The following is a 15,472-nucleotide window of genomic DNA, read 5'->3' on the forward strand; positions in this document are numbered from 1 at the left end:
ATTATAGTGTAAATATTAGACATAGCATCTAAACCAAAACCCTGAAAAATCGGCCAAAGCTGATAGGTCCGCGCTCATGAGAATTTTCAATTTTTGCAATATGTCAAATTTGTCCTTATTTTATGTTCAAATCATAGAAATTCAGCCAAAAATACATAATAAATACATCATGGCACTAGTATTATAGTGTAAATATTAGAAATAGCATCTAAACCAAAACCCTGAAAAATCGGCCAAAGCTGATAGGTCCGCGCTCATGAGAATTTTCAATTTTTGCAATATGTCAAATTTGTCCTTATTTTATGTTCAAATCATAGAAATTCAGCCAAAAATAAATAATAAATACATCAGGCACTAGTATTATAGTGTAAATATTAGACATAGCATCTAAACCAAAACCCTGAAAAATCGGCCAAAGCTGATAGGTCCGCGCTCCTGAGAATTTTCAATTTTTGCAATATGTCAAATTTGTCCTTATTTTATGTTCAAATCATAGAAATTCAGCCAAAAATACATAATAAATACATCATGGCACTAGTATTATAGTGTAAATATTAGAAATAGCATCTAAACCAAAACCCTGAAAAATCGGCCAAAGCTGATAGGTCCGCGCTCATAAGAATTTTCAATTTTTGCAATATGTCAAATTTGTCCTTATATTATGTTCAAATCATAGAAATTCAGCCAAAAATACATAATAAATACATCATGGCACTAGCATTATAGTGTAAATATTAGAAATAGCATCTAAACCAAAACCCTGAAAAATCGGCCAAAGCCCATAGGTCCGCGCTCATGAGAATTTTCAATTTTTGCAATATGTCAAATTTGTCCTTATTTTATGTTCAAATCATAGAAATTCAGCCAAAAATACATAATAAATACATCATGGCACTAGTATGATAGTGTAAATATTAGAAATAGCATCTAAACCAAAACCCTGAAAAATTGGCCAAAGCTGATAGGTCCGCGCTCATGAGAATTTTCAATTTTTGCAATATGTCAAATTTGTCCTTATTTTATGTTCAAATCATAGAAATTCAGCCAAAAATACATAATAAATACATCATGGCACTAGCATTATAGTGTAAATATTAGAAATAGCATCTAAACCAAAACCCTGAAAAATCGGCCAAAGCCCATAGGTCCGCGCTCATGAGAATTTCCTATTTTTGCAATATGTCAAATTTGTCCTTATTTTATGTTCAAATCATAGAAATTCAGCCAAAAATACATAATAAATACATCATGGCACTAGTATTATAGTGTAAATATTAGACATAGCATCTAAACCAAAACCCTGAAAAATCGGCCAAAGCTGATAGGTCATGAGAATTTTCAATTTTTGCAATATGTCAAATTTGTCCTTATTTTATGTTCAAATCATAGAAATTCAGCCAAAAATACATAATAAATACATCATGGCACTAGTATTATAGTGTAAATATTAGAAATAGCATCTAAACCAAAACCCTGAAAAATCGGCCAAAGCTGATAGGTCCGCGCTCATGAGAATTTTCAATTTTTGCAATATGTCAAATTTGTCCTTATTTTATGTTCAAATCATAGAAATTCAGCCAAAAATAAATAATAAATACATCAGGCACTAGTATTATAGTGTAAATATTAGAAATAGCATCTAAACCAAAACCCTGAAAAATCGGCCAAAGCTGATAGGTCCGCGCTCATGAGAATTTTCAATTTTTGCAATATGTCAAATTTGTCCTTATTTTATGTTCAAATCATAGAAATTCAGCCAAAAATACATAATAAATACATCATGGCACTAGTATTATAGTGTAAATATTAGAAATAGCATCTAAACCAAAACCCTGAAAAATCGGCCAAAGCTGATAGGTCCGCGCTCATAAGAATTTTCAATTTTTGCAATATGTCAAATTTGTCCTTATATTATGTTCAAATCATAGAAATTCAGCCAAAAATACATAATAAATACATCATGGCACTAGCATTATAGTGTACATATTAGACATAGCATCTAAACCAAAACCCTGAAAAATCGGCCAAAGCCCATAGGTCCGCGCTCATGAGAATTTTCAATTTTTGCAATATGTCAAATTTGTCCTTATTTTATGTTCAAATCATAGAAATTCAGCCAAAAATACATAATAAATACATCATGGCACTAGTATTATAGTGTAAATATTAGAAATAGCATCTAAACCAAAACCCTGAAAAATCGGCCAAAGCCCATAGCTCATGAGAATTTCCTACTTTTGCAATATGTCAAATTTGTCCTTATTTTATGTTCAAATCATAGAAATTCAGCCAAAAATACATAATAAATACATCATGGCACTAGTATTATAGTGTAAATATTAGAAATAGCATCTAAACCAAAACCCTGAAAAATCGGCCAAAGCTGATAGGTCCGCGCTCATGAGAATTTTCAATTTTTGCAATATGTCAAATTTGTCCTTATTTTATGTTCAAATCATAGAAATTCAGCCAAAAATACATAATAAATACATCATGGCACTAGCATTATAGTGTAAATATTAGAAATAGCATCTAAACCAAAACCCTGAAAAATCGGCCAAAGCCCATAGGTCCGCGCTCATGAGAATTTCCTATTTTTGCAATATGTCAAATTTGTCCTTATTTTATGTTCAAATCATAGAAATTCAGCCAAAAATACATAATAAATACATCATGGCACTAGTATTATAGTGTAAATATTAGACATAGCATCTAAACCAAAACCCTGAAAAATCGGCCAAAGCTGATAGGTCCGCGCTCATGAGAATTTTCAATTTTTGCAATATGTCAAATTTGTCCTTATTTTATGTTCAAATCATAGAAATTCAGCCAAAAATACATAATAAATACATCATGGCACTAGTATTATAGTGTAAATATTAGAAATAGCATCTAAACCAAAACCCTGAAAAATCGGCCAAAGCTGATAGGTCCGCGCTCATGAGAATTTTCAATTTTTGCAATATGTCAAATTTGTCCTTATTTTATGTTCAAATCATAGAAATTCAGCCAAAAATAAATAATAAATACATCAGGCACTAGTATTATAGTGTAAATATTAGACATAGCATCTAAACCAAAACCCTGAAAAATCGGCCAAAGCTGATAGGTCCGCGCTCCTGAGAATTTTCAATTTTTGCAATATGTCAAATTTGTCCTTATTTTATGTTCAAATCATAGAAATTCAGCCAAAAATACATAATAAATACATCATGGCACTAGTATTATAGTGTAAATATTAGAAATAGCATCTAAACCAAAACCCTGAAAAATCGGCCAAAGCTGATAGGTCCGCGCTCATAAGAATTTTCAATTTTTGCAATATGTCAAATTTGTCCTTATATTATGTTCAAATCATAGAAATTCAGCCAAAAATACATAATAAATACATCATGGCACTAGCATTATAGTGTAAATATTAGAAATAGCATCTAAACCAAAACCCTGAAAAATCGGCCAAAGCCCATAGGTCCGCGCTCATGAGAATTTTCAATTTTTGCAATATGTCAAATTTGTCCTTATTTTATGTTCAAATCATAGAAATTCAGCCAAAAATACATAATAAATACATCATGGCACTAGTATGATAGTGTAAATATTAGAAATAGCATCTAAACCAAAACCCTGAAAAATTGGCCAAAGCTGATAGGTCCGCGCTCATGAGAATTTTCAATTTTTGCAATATGTCAAATTTGTCCTTATTTTATGTTCAAATCATAGAAATTCAGCCAAAAATACATAATAAATACATCATGGCACTAGCATTATAGTGTAAATATTAGAAATAGCATCTAAACCAAAACCCTGAAAAATCGGCCAAAGCCCATAGGTCCGCGCTCATGAGAATTTCCTATTTTTGCAATATGTCAAATTTGTCCTTATTTTATGTTCAAATCATAGAAATTCAGCCAAAAATACATAATAAATACATCATGGCACTAGTATTATAGTGTAAATATTAGAAATAGCATCTAAACCAAAACCCTGAAAAATCGGCCAAAGCTGATAGGTCCGCGCTCATGAGAATTTTCAATTTTTGCAATATGTCAAATTTGTCCTTATTTTATGTTCAAATCATAGAAATTCAGCCAAAAATAAATAATAAATACATCAGGCACTAGTATTATAGTGTAAATATTAGAAATAGCATCTAAACCAAAACCCTGAAAAATCGGCCAAAGCTGATAGGTCCGCGCTCATGAGAATTTTCAATTTTTGCAATATGTCAAATTTGTCCTTATTTTATGTTCAAATCATAGAAATTCAGCCAAAAATACATAATAAATACATCATGGCACTAGTATTATAGTGTAAATATTAGAAATAGCATCTAAACCAAAACCCTGAAAAATCGGCCAAAGCTGATAGGTCCGCGCTCATAAGAATTTTCAATTTTTGCAATATGTCAAATTTGTCCTTATATTATGTTCAAATCATAGAAATTCAGCCAAAAATACATAATAAATACATCATGGCACTAGCATTATAGTGTACATATTAGACATAGCATCTAAACCAAAACCCTGAAAAATTGGCCAAAGCCCATAGGTCCGCGCTCATGAGAATTTTCAATTTTTGCAATATGTCAAATTTGTCCTTATTTTATGTTCAAATCATAGAAATTCAGCCAAAAATACATAATAAATACATCATGGCACTAGTATTATAGTGTAAATATTAGAAATAGCATCTAAACCAAAACCCTGAAAAATCGGCCAAAGCCCATAGCTCATGAGAATTTCCTACTTTTGCAATATGTCAAATTTGTCCTTATTTTATGTTCAAATCATAGAAATTCAGCCAAAAATACATAATAAATACATCATGGCACTAGTATTATAGTGTAAATATTAGAAATAGCATCTAAACCAAAACCCTGAAAAATCGGCCAAAGCTGATAGGTCCGCGCTCATGAGAATTTTCAATTTTTGCAATATGTCAAATTTGTCCTTATTTTATGTTCAAATCATAGAAATTCAGCCAAAAATACATAATAAATACATCATGGCACTAGTATGATAGTGTAAATATTAGAAATAGCATCTAAACCAAAACCCTGAAAAATTGGCCAAAGCTGATAGGTCCGCGCTCATGAGAATTTTCAATTTTTGCAATATGTCAAATTTGTCCTTATTTTATGTTCAAATCATAGAAATTCAGCCAAAAATACATAATAAATACATCATGGCACTAGCATTATAGTGTAAATATTAGAAATAGCATCTAAACCAAAACCCTGAAAAATCGGCCGAAGCCCATAGGTCCGCGCTCATGAGAATTTCCTATTTTTGCAATATGTCAAATTTGTCCTTATTTTATGTTCAAATCATAGAAATTCAGCCAAAAATACATAATAAATACATCATGGCACTAGTATTATAGTGTAAATATTAGACATAGCATCTAAACCAAAACCCTGAAAAATCGGCCAAAGCTGATAGGTCCGCGCTCATGAGAATTTTCAATTTTTGCAATATGTCAAATTTGTCCTTATTTTATGTTCAAATCATAGAAATTCAGCCAAAAATACATAATAAATACATCATGGCACTAGTATTATAGTGTAAATATTAGAAATAGCATCTAAACCAAAACCCTGAAAAATCGGCCAAAGCTGATAGGTCCGCGCTCATGAGAATTTTCAATTTTTGCAATATGTCAAATTTGTCCTTATTTTATGTTCAAATCATAGAAATTCAGCCAAAAATAAATAATAAATACATCAGGCACTAGTATTATAGTGTAAATATTAGACATAGCATCTAAACCAAAACCCTGAAAAATCGGCCAAAGCTGATAGGTCCGCGCTCATGAGAATTTTCAATTTTTGCAATATGTCAAATTTGTCCTTATTTTATGTTCAAATCATAGAAATTCAGCCAAAAATACATAATAAATACATCATGGCACTAGTATTATAGTGTAAATATTAGAAATAGCATCTAAACCAAAACCCTGAAAAATCGGCCAAAGCTGATAGGTCCGCGCTCATGAGAATTTTCAATTTTTGCAATATGTCAAATTTGTCCTTATATTATGTTCAAATCATAGAAATTCAGCCAAAAATACATAATAAATACATCATGGCACTAGTATTATAGTGTAAATATTAGAAATAGCATCTAAACCAAAACCCTGAAAAATCGGCCAAAGCCCATAGGTCCGCGCTCATGAGAATTTTCAATTTTTGCAATATGTCAAATTTGTCCTTATTTTATGTTCAAATCATAGAAATTCAGCCAAATATACATAATAAATACATCATGGCACTAGTATTATAGTGTAAATATTAGAAATAGCATCTAAACCAAAACCCTGAAAAATCGGCCAAAGCTGATAGGTCCGCGCTCATGAGAATTTTCAATTTTTGCAATATGTCAAATTTGTCCTTATTTTATGTTCAAATCATTGAAATTCAGCCAAAAATACATAATAAATACATCAGGCACTATTATTATAGTGTAAATATTAGACATAGCATCTAAACCAAAACCCTGAAAAATCGGCCAAAGCTGATAGGTCCGCGCTCATGAGAATTTTCAATTTTTGCAATATGTCAAATTTGTCCTAATTTTATGTTCAAATCATAGAAATTCAGCCAAAAATACATAATAAATACATCATGGCACTAGTATTATAGTGTAAATATTAGAAATAGCATCTAAACCAAAACCCTGAAAAATCGGCCAAAGCTGATAGGTCCGCCGCGCTCATGAGAATTTTCAATTTTTGCAATATGTCAAATTTGTCCTTATTTTATGTTCAAATCATAGAAATTCAGCCAAATATACATAATAAATACATCATTGCACTAGTATTATAGTGTAAATATTAGAAATAGCATCTAAACCAAAACCCTGAAAAATCGGCCAAAGCTGATAGGTCCGCGCTCATGAGAATTTTCAATTTTTGCAATATGTCAAATTTGTCCTTATTTTATGTTCAAATCATAGAAATTCAGCCAAAAATACATAATAAATACATCATGGCACTAGTATTATAGTGTAAATATTAGAAATAGCATCTAAACCAAAACCCTGAAAAATCGGCCAAAGCTGATAGGTCCGCGCTCATGAGAATTTTCAATTTTTGCAATATGTCAAATTTGTCCTTATTTTATGTTCAAATCATAGAAATTCAGCCAAAAATACATAATAAATACATCATGGCACTAGCATTATAGTGTAAATATTAGAAATAGCATCTAAACCAAAACCCTGAAAAATCGGCCAAAGCCCATAGGTCCGCGCTCATGAGAATTTCCTATTTTTGCAATATGTCAAATTTGTCCTTATTTTATGTTCAAATCATAGAAATTCAGCCAAAAATACATAATAAATACATCAGGCACTAGTATTATAGTGTAAATATTAGACATAGCATCTAAACCAAAACCCTGAAAAATCGGCCAAAGCTGATAGGTCCGCGCTCATGAGAATTTTCAATTTTTGCAATATGTCAAATTTGTCCTAATTTTATGTTCAAATCATAGAAATTCAGCCAAAAATACATAATAAATACATCATGGCACTAGTATTATAGTGTAAATATTAGAAATAGCATCTAAACCAAAACCCTGAAAAATCGGCCAAAGCTAATAGGTCCGCGCTCATGAGAATTTTCAATTTTTGCAATATGTCAAATTTGTCCTTATTTTATGTTCAAATCATAGAAATTCAGCCAAAAATACATAATAAATACATCATGGCACTAGTATGATAGTGTAAATATTAGAAATAGCATCTAAACCAAAACCCTGAAAAATTGGCCAAAGCTGATAGGTCCGCGCTCATGAGAATTTTCAATTTTTGCAATATGTCAAATTTGTCCTTATTTTATGTTCAAATCATAGAAATTCAGCCAAAAATACCTAATAAATACATCATGGCACTAGCATTATAGTGTAAATATTAGAAATAGCATCTAAACCAAAACCCTGAAAAATCGGCCAAAGCCCATAGGTCCGCGCTCATGAGAATTTCCTATTTTTGCAATATGTCAAATTTGTCCTTAGTTTATGTTCAAATCATAGAAATTCAGCCAAAAATACATAATAAATACATCATGGCACTAGTATTATAGTGTAAATATTAGAAATAGCATCTAAACCAAAACCCTGAAAAATCGGCCAAAGCTGATAGGTCCGCGCTCATGAGAATTTTCAATTTTTGCAATATGTCAAATTTGTCCTTATTTTATGTTCAAATCATAGAAATTTAGCCAAAAATACATAATAAATACATCAGGCACTAGTATTATAGTGTAAATATAAGAAATAGCATCTAAACACAACCCTTAAAAATCGGCCAAAGCTCATAGGTCCGCGCTCATGAGAATTTTCAATTTTTGCAATATGTCAAATTTGTCCTTATTTTATGTTCAAATCATAGAAATTCAGCCAAAAATACATAATAAATACATCATGGCACTAGTATTATAGTGTAAATATTAGAAATAGCATCTAAACCAAAACCCTGAAAAATCGGCCAAAGCTGATAGGTCCGCGCTCATGAGAATTTTCAATTTTTGCAATATGTCAAATTTGTCCTTATTTTATGTTCAAATCATAGAAATTCAGCCAAAAATACATAATAAATACATCATGGCACTAGTATTATAGTGTAAATATTAGAAATAGCATCTAAACCTAAACCCTGAAAAATCGGCCAAAGCTGATAGGTCCGCGCTCATGAGAATTTTCAATTTTTGCAATATGTCAAATTTGTCCTTATTTTATGTTCAAATCATAGAAATTCAGCCAAAAATACATAATAAATACATCATGGCACTAGTATTATAGTGTAAATATTAGAAATAGCATCTAAACCAAAACCCTGAAAAATCGGCCTAAGCTGATAGGTCCGCGCTCATGAGAATTTTCAATTTTTGCAATATGTCAAATTTGTCCTTATTTTATGTTCAAATCATAGAAATTCAGCCAAAAATACATAATAAATACATCATGGCACTAGTATTATAGTTTAAATATTAGAAATAGCATCTAAACCAAAACCCTGAAAAATCGGCCAAAGCTGATAGGTCCGCGCTCATGAGAATTTTCAATTTTTGCAATATGTCAAATTTGTCCTTATTTTATGTTCAAATCATAGAAATTCAGCCAAAAATACATAATAAATACATCATGGCACTAGTATTATAGTGTAAATATTAGAAATAGCATCTAAACCAAAACCCTGAAAAATTGGCCAAAGCTGATAGGTCCGCGCTCATGAGAATTTTCAATTTTTGCAATATGTCAAATTTGTCCTTATTTTATGTTCAAATCATAGAAATTCAGCCAAAAATACATAATAAATACATCATGGCACTAGTATTATAGTGTAAATATTAGAAATAGCATCTAAACCAAAACCCTGAAAAATCGGCAAAAGCTGATAGGTCCGCGCTCATGAGAATTTTCAATTTTTGCAATATGTCAAATTTGTCCTTATTTTATGTTCAAATCATAGAAATTCAGCCAAAAATACATAATAAATACATCATGGCACTAGTATTATAGTGTAAATATTAGAAATAGCATCTTAACCAAAACCCTGAAAAATCGGCCAAAGCTGATAGGTCCACGCTCATGAGAATTTTCAATTTTTGCAATATGTCAAATTTGTCCTTATTTTATGTTCAAATCATAGAAATTCAGCCAAAAATACATAATAAATACATCAGGCACTAGTATTATAGTGTAAATATTAGAAATAGCATCTAAACCAAAACCCTGAAAAATCGGCAAAAGCTGATAGGTCCGCGCTCATGAGAATTTTCAATTTTTGCAATATGTCAAATTTGTCCTTATTTTATGTTCAAATCATAGAAATTCAGCCAAAAATACATAATAAATACATCATGGCACTAGTATTATAGTGTAAATATTAGTAATAGCATCTAAACCAAAACCCTGAAAAATCGGCCAAAGCTGATAGGTCCGCGCTCATGAGAATTTTCAATTTTTGCAATATGTCAAATTTGTCCTTATTTTATGTTCAAATCATAGAAATTCAGCCAAAAATACATAATAAATACATCATGGCACTAGTATTATAGTGTAAATATTAGAAATAGCATCTAAACCAAAACCCTGAAAAATCGGCCAAAGCTGATAGGTCCGCGCTCATGAGAATTTTCAATTTTTGCAATATGTCAAATTTGTCCTTATTTTATGTTCAAATCATAGAAATTCAGCCAAAAATACATAATAAATACATCATGGCACTAGTATTATAGTTTAAATATTAGAAATAGCATCTAAACCAAAACCCTGAAAAATCGGCCAAAGCTGATAGGTCCGCGCTCATGAGAATTTTCAATTTTTGCAATATGTCAAATTTGTCCTTATTTTATGTTCAAATCATAGAAATTCAGCCAAAAATACATAATAAATACATCATGGCACTAGTATTATAGTGTAAATATTAGAAATAGCATCTAAACCAAAACCCTGAAAAATCGGCCAAAGCTGATAGGTCCGCGCTCATGAGAATTTTCAATTTTTGCAATATGTCAAATTTGTCCTTATTTTATGTTCAAATCATAGAAATTCAGCCAAAAATACATAATAAATACATCATGGCACTAGTATTATAGTGTAAATATTAGAAATAGCATCTAAACCAAAACCCTGAAAAATCGGCCAAAGCTGATAGGTCCGCGCTCATGAGAATTTTCAATTTTTGCAATATGTCAAATTTGTCCTTATTTTATGTTCAAATCATAGAAATTCAGCCAAATATACATAATAAATACATCATGGCACTAGTATTATAGTTTAAATATTAGAAATAGCATCTAAACCAAAACCCTGAAAAATCGGCCAAAGCTGATAGGTCCGCGCTCATGAGAATTTTCAATTTTTGCAATATGTCAAATTTGTCCTTATTTTATGTTCAAATCATAGAAATTCAGCCAAAAATACATAATAAATACATCATGGCACTAGTATTATAGTGTAAATATTAGAAATAGCATCTAAACCAAAACCCTGAAAAATCGGCCAAAGCTGATAGGTCCGCGCTCATGAGAATTTTCAATTTTTGCAATATGTCAAATTTGTCCTTATTTTATGTTCAAATCATAGAAATTCAGCCAAAAATACATAATAAATACATCATGGCACTAGTATTATAGTGTAAATATTAGAAATAGCATCTAAACCAAAACCCTGAAAAATCGGCCAAAGCTGATAGGTCCGCGCTCATGAGAATTTTCAATTTTTGCAATATGTCAAATTTGTCCTTATTTTATGTTCAAATCATAGAAATTCAGCCAAAAATACATAATAAATACATCATGGCACTAGTATTATAGTGTAAATATTAGAAATAGCATCTTAACCAAAACCCTGAAAAATCGGCCAAAGCTGATAGGTCCACGCTCATGAGAATTTTCAATTTTTGCAATATGTCAAATTTGTCCTTATTTTATGTTCAAATCATAGAAATTCAGCCAAAAATACATAATAAATACATCATGGCACTAGTATTATAGTGTAAATATTAGAAATAGCATCTAAACCAAAACCCTGAAAAATCGGCCAAAGCTGATAGGTCCGCGCTCATGAGAATTTTCAATTTTTGCAATATGTCAAATTTGTCCTTATTTTATGTTCAAATCATAGAAATTCAGCCAAAAATACATAATAAATACATCATGGCACTAGTATTATAGTGTAAATATTAGAAATAGCATCTAAACCAAAACCCTGAAAAATCGGCCAAAGCTGATAGGTCCGCGCTCATGAGAATTTTCAATTTTTGCAATGTCAAATTTGTCCTTATTTTATGTTCAAATCATAGAAATTCAGCCAAAAATACATAATAAATACATCATGGCACTAGTATTATAGTGTAAATATTAGAAATAGCATCTAAACCAAAACCCTGAAAAATCGGCCAAAGCTGATAGGTCCGCCGCGCTCATGAGAATTTTCAATTTTTGTAATATGTCAAATTTGTCCTTATTTTATGTTCAAATCATAGAAATTCAGCCAAAAATACATAATAAATACATCATGGCACTAGTATTATAGTGTAAATATTAGAAATAGCATCTAAACCAAAACCCTGAAAAATCGGCCAAAGCTGATAGGTCCGCGCTCATGAGAATTTTCAATTTTTGCAATATGTCAAATTTGTCCTTATTTTATGTTCAAATCATAGAAATTCAGCCAAAAATACATAATAAATACATCATGGCACTAGTATTATAGTTTAAATATTAGAAATAGCATCTAAACCAAAACCCTGAAAAATCGGCCAAAGCTGATAGGTCCGCGCTCATGAGAATTTTCAATTTTTGCAATATGTCAAATTTGTCCTTATTTTATGTTCAAATCATAGAAATTCAGCCAAAAATACATAATAAATACATCATGGCACTAGTATTATAGTGCAATATGTCAAATTTGTCCTTATTTTATGTTCAAATCATAGAAATTCAGCCAAAAATACATAATAAATACATCATGGCACTAGTATTATAGTGTAAATATTAGAAATAGCATCTAAACCAAAACCCTGAAAAATCAGCCAAAGCTGATAGGTCCGCTGCGCTCATGAGAATTTTCAATTTTTGCAATATGTCAAATTTGTCCTTATTTTATGTTCAAATCATAGAAATTCAGCCAAAAATACATAATAAATACATCATGGCACTAGTATTATAGTGTAAATATTAGAAATAGCATCTAAACCAAAACCCTGAAAAATCGGCCAAAGCTGATAAAATCGGCCATAGCTCATGAGAATTTTCAATTTTTGCAATATGTCAAATTTGTCCTTATTTTATGTTCAAATCATAGAAATTCAGCCAAAAATACATAATAAATACATCATGGCACTAGTATTATAGTGTAAATATGAGTAATAGCATCTAAACCAAAACCCTGAAAAATCGGCCAAAGCTGATAGGTCCGCGCTCATGAGAATTTTCAATTTTTGCAATATGTCAAATTTGTCCTTATTTTATGTTCAAATCATAGAAATTCAGCCAAAAATACATAATAAATACATCATGGCACTAGTATTATAGTGTAAATATTAGAAATAGCATCTAAACCAAAACCCTGAAAAATCGGCCAAAGCTGATAGGTCCGCGCTCATGAGAATTTTCAATTTTTGCAATATGTCAAATTTGTCCTTATTTTATGTTCAAATCATAGAAATTCAGCCAAAAATACATAATAAATACATCATGGCACTAGTATTATAGTGTAAATATTAGAAATAGCATCTAAACCAAAACCCTGAAAAATCGGCCAAAGCTGATAGGTCCGCGCTCATGAGAATTTTCAATTTTTGCAATATGTCAAATTTGTCCTTATTTTATGTTCAAATCATAGAAATTCAGCCAAAAATACATAATAAATACATCATGGCACTAGTATTATAGTGTAAATATTAGAAATAGCATCTAAACCAAAACCCTGAAAAATCGGCCAAAGCTGATAGGTCCGCGCTCATGAGAATTTTCAATTTTTGCAATATGTCAAATTTGTCCTTATTTTATGTTCAAATCATAGAAATTCAGCCAAAAATACATAATAAATACATCATGGCACTAGTATTATAGTGTAAATATTAGAAATAGCATCTAAACCAAAACCCTGAAAAATCGGCCAAAGCTGATAGGTCCGCCGCGCTCATGAGAATTTTCAATTTTTGCAATATGTCAAATTTGTCCTTATTTTATGTTCAAATCATAGAAATTCAGCCAAAAATACATAATGAATACATCATGGCACTAGTATTATAGTGTAAATATTAGAAATAGCATCTAAACCAAAACCCTGAAAAATCGGCCAAAGCTGATAGGTCCGCGCTCATGAGAATTTTCAATTTTTGCAATATGTCAAATTTGTCCTTATTTTATGTTCAAATCATAGAAATTCAGCCAAAAATACATAATAAATACATCATGGCACTAGCATTATAGTGTAAATATTAGAAATAGCATCTAAACCAAAACCCTGAAAAATCGGCCAAAGCTGATAGGTCCGCGCTCATGAGAATTTTCAATTTTTGCAATATGTCAAATTTGTCCTTATTTTATGTTCAAATCATAGAAATTAAGCCAAAAATACATAATAAATACATCATGGCACTAGTATTATAGTGTAAATATTAGAAATAGCATCTAAAACCAAAACCCTGAAAAATCGGCCAAAGCTGATAGGTCCGCGCTCATGAGAATTTTCAATTTTTGCAATATGTCAAATTTGTCCTTATTTTATGTTCAAATCATAGAAATTCAGCCAAAAATACATAATAAATACATCATGGCACTAGTATTATAGTGTAAATATTAGAAATAGCATCTAAACCAAAACCCTGAAAAATCGGCCAAAGCTGATAGGTCCGCCGCGCTCATGAGAATTTTCAATTTTGCAATATGTCAAATTTGTCCTTATTTTATGTTCAAATCATAGAAATTTAGCCAAAAATACATAATAAATACATCATGGCACTAGTATTATAGTGTAAATATTAGAAATAGCATCTAAACCAAAACCCTGAAAAATCGGCCAAAGCTGATAGGTCCGCGCTCATGAGAATTTTCAATTTTTGCAATATGTCAAATTTGTCCTTATTTTATGTTCAAATCATAGAAATTCAGCCAAAAATACATAATAAATACATCATGGCACTAGTATTATAGTGTAAATATTAGAAATAGCATCTAAACCAAAACCCTGAAAAATCGGCCAAAGCTGATAGGTCCGCCGCGCTCATGAGAATTTTCAATTTTTGCAATATGTCAAATTTGTCCTTATTTTATGTTCAAATCATAGAAATTCAGCCAAAAATACATAATAAATACATCATGGCACTAGTATTATAGTGTAAATATTAGAAATAGCATCTAAACCAAAACCCTGAAAAATCGGCCAAAGCTGATAGGTCTGCGCTCATGAGAATTTTCAATTTTTGCAATATGTCAAATTTGTCCTTATTTTATGTTCAAATCATAGAAATTCAGCCAAAAATACATAATAAATACATCATGGCACTAGTATTATAGTGTAAATATTAGAAATAGCATCTAAACCAAAACCCTGAAAAATCGGCCAAAGCTGATAGGTCCGCGCTCATGAGAATTTTCAATTTTTGCAATATGTCAAATTTGTCCTTATTTTATGTTCAAATCATAGAAATTCAGCCAAAAATACATAATAAATACATCATGGCACTAGTATTATAGTGTAAATATGAGTAATAGCATCTAAACCAAAACCCTGAAAAATCGGCCAAAGCTGATAGGTCCCGCGCTCATGAGAATTTTCAATTTTTGCAATATGTCAAATTTGTCCTTATTTTATGTTCAAATCATAGAAATTCAGCCAAAAATACATAATAAATACATCATGGCACTAGTATTATAGTGTAAATATTAGAAATAGCATCTAAACCAAAACCCTGAAAAATCGGCCAAAGCTGATAGGTCCGCGCTCATGAGAATTTTC

The 15,472-nt window shown here is 30.7% G+C and overlaps 1 protein-coding gene across 1 annotated transcript in view; it reads left to right on the forward strand.

Annotated features, from left to right (window-relative positions):
- LOC145276804 (conserved oligomeric Golgi complex subunit 1-like) overlaps positions 1-15,472 on the forward strand; it is a 425,717-nt gene that overhangs the window by 69,713 nt on the left and 340,532 nt on the right. The gene's annotated exons all lie outside the window — the stretch shown is intronic.

Source organism: Euprymna scolopes, chromosome 5 (genome assembly GCF_053919585.1).
Source record: "Euprymna scolopes isolate OS-2025 chromosome 5, ASM5391958v1, whole genome shotgun sequence".
In the NCBI taxonomy this organism is placed as follows: domain Eukaryota; kingdom Metazoa; phylum Mollusca; class Cephalopoda; order Sepiida; family Sepiolidae; genus Euprymna; species Euprymna scolopes.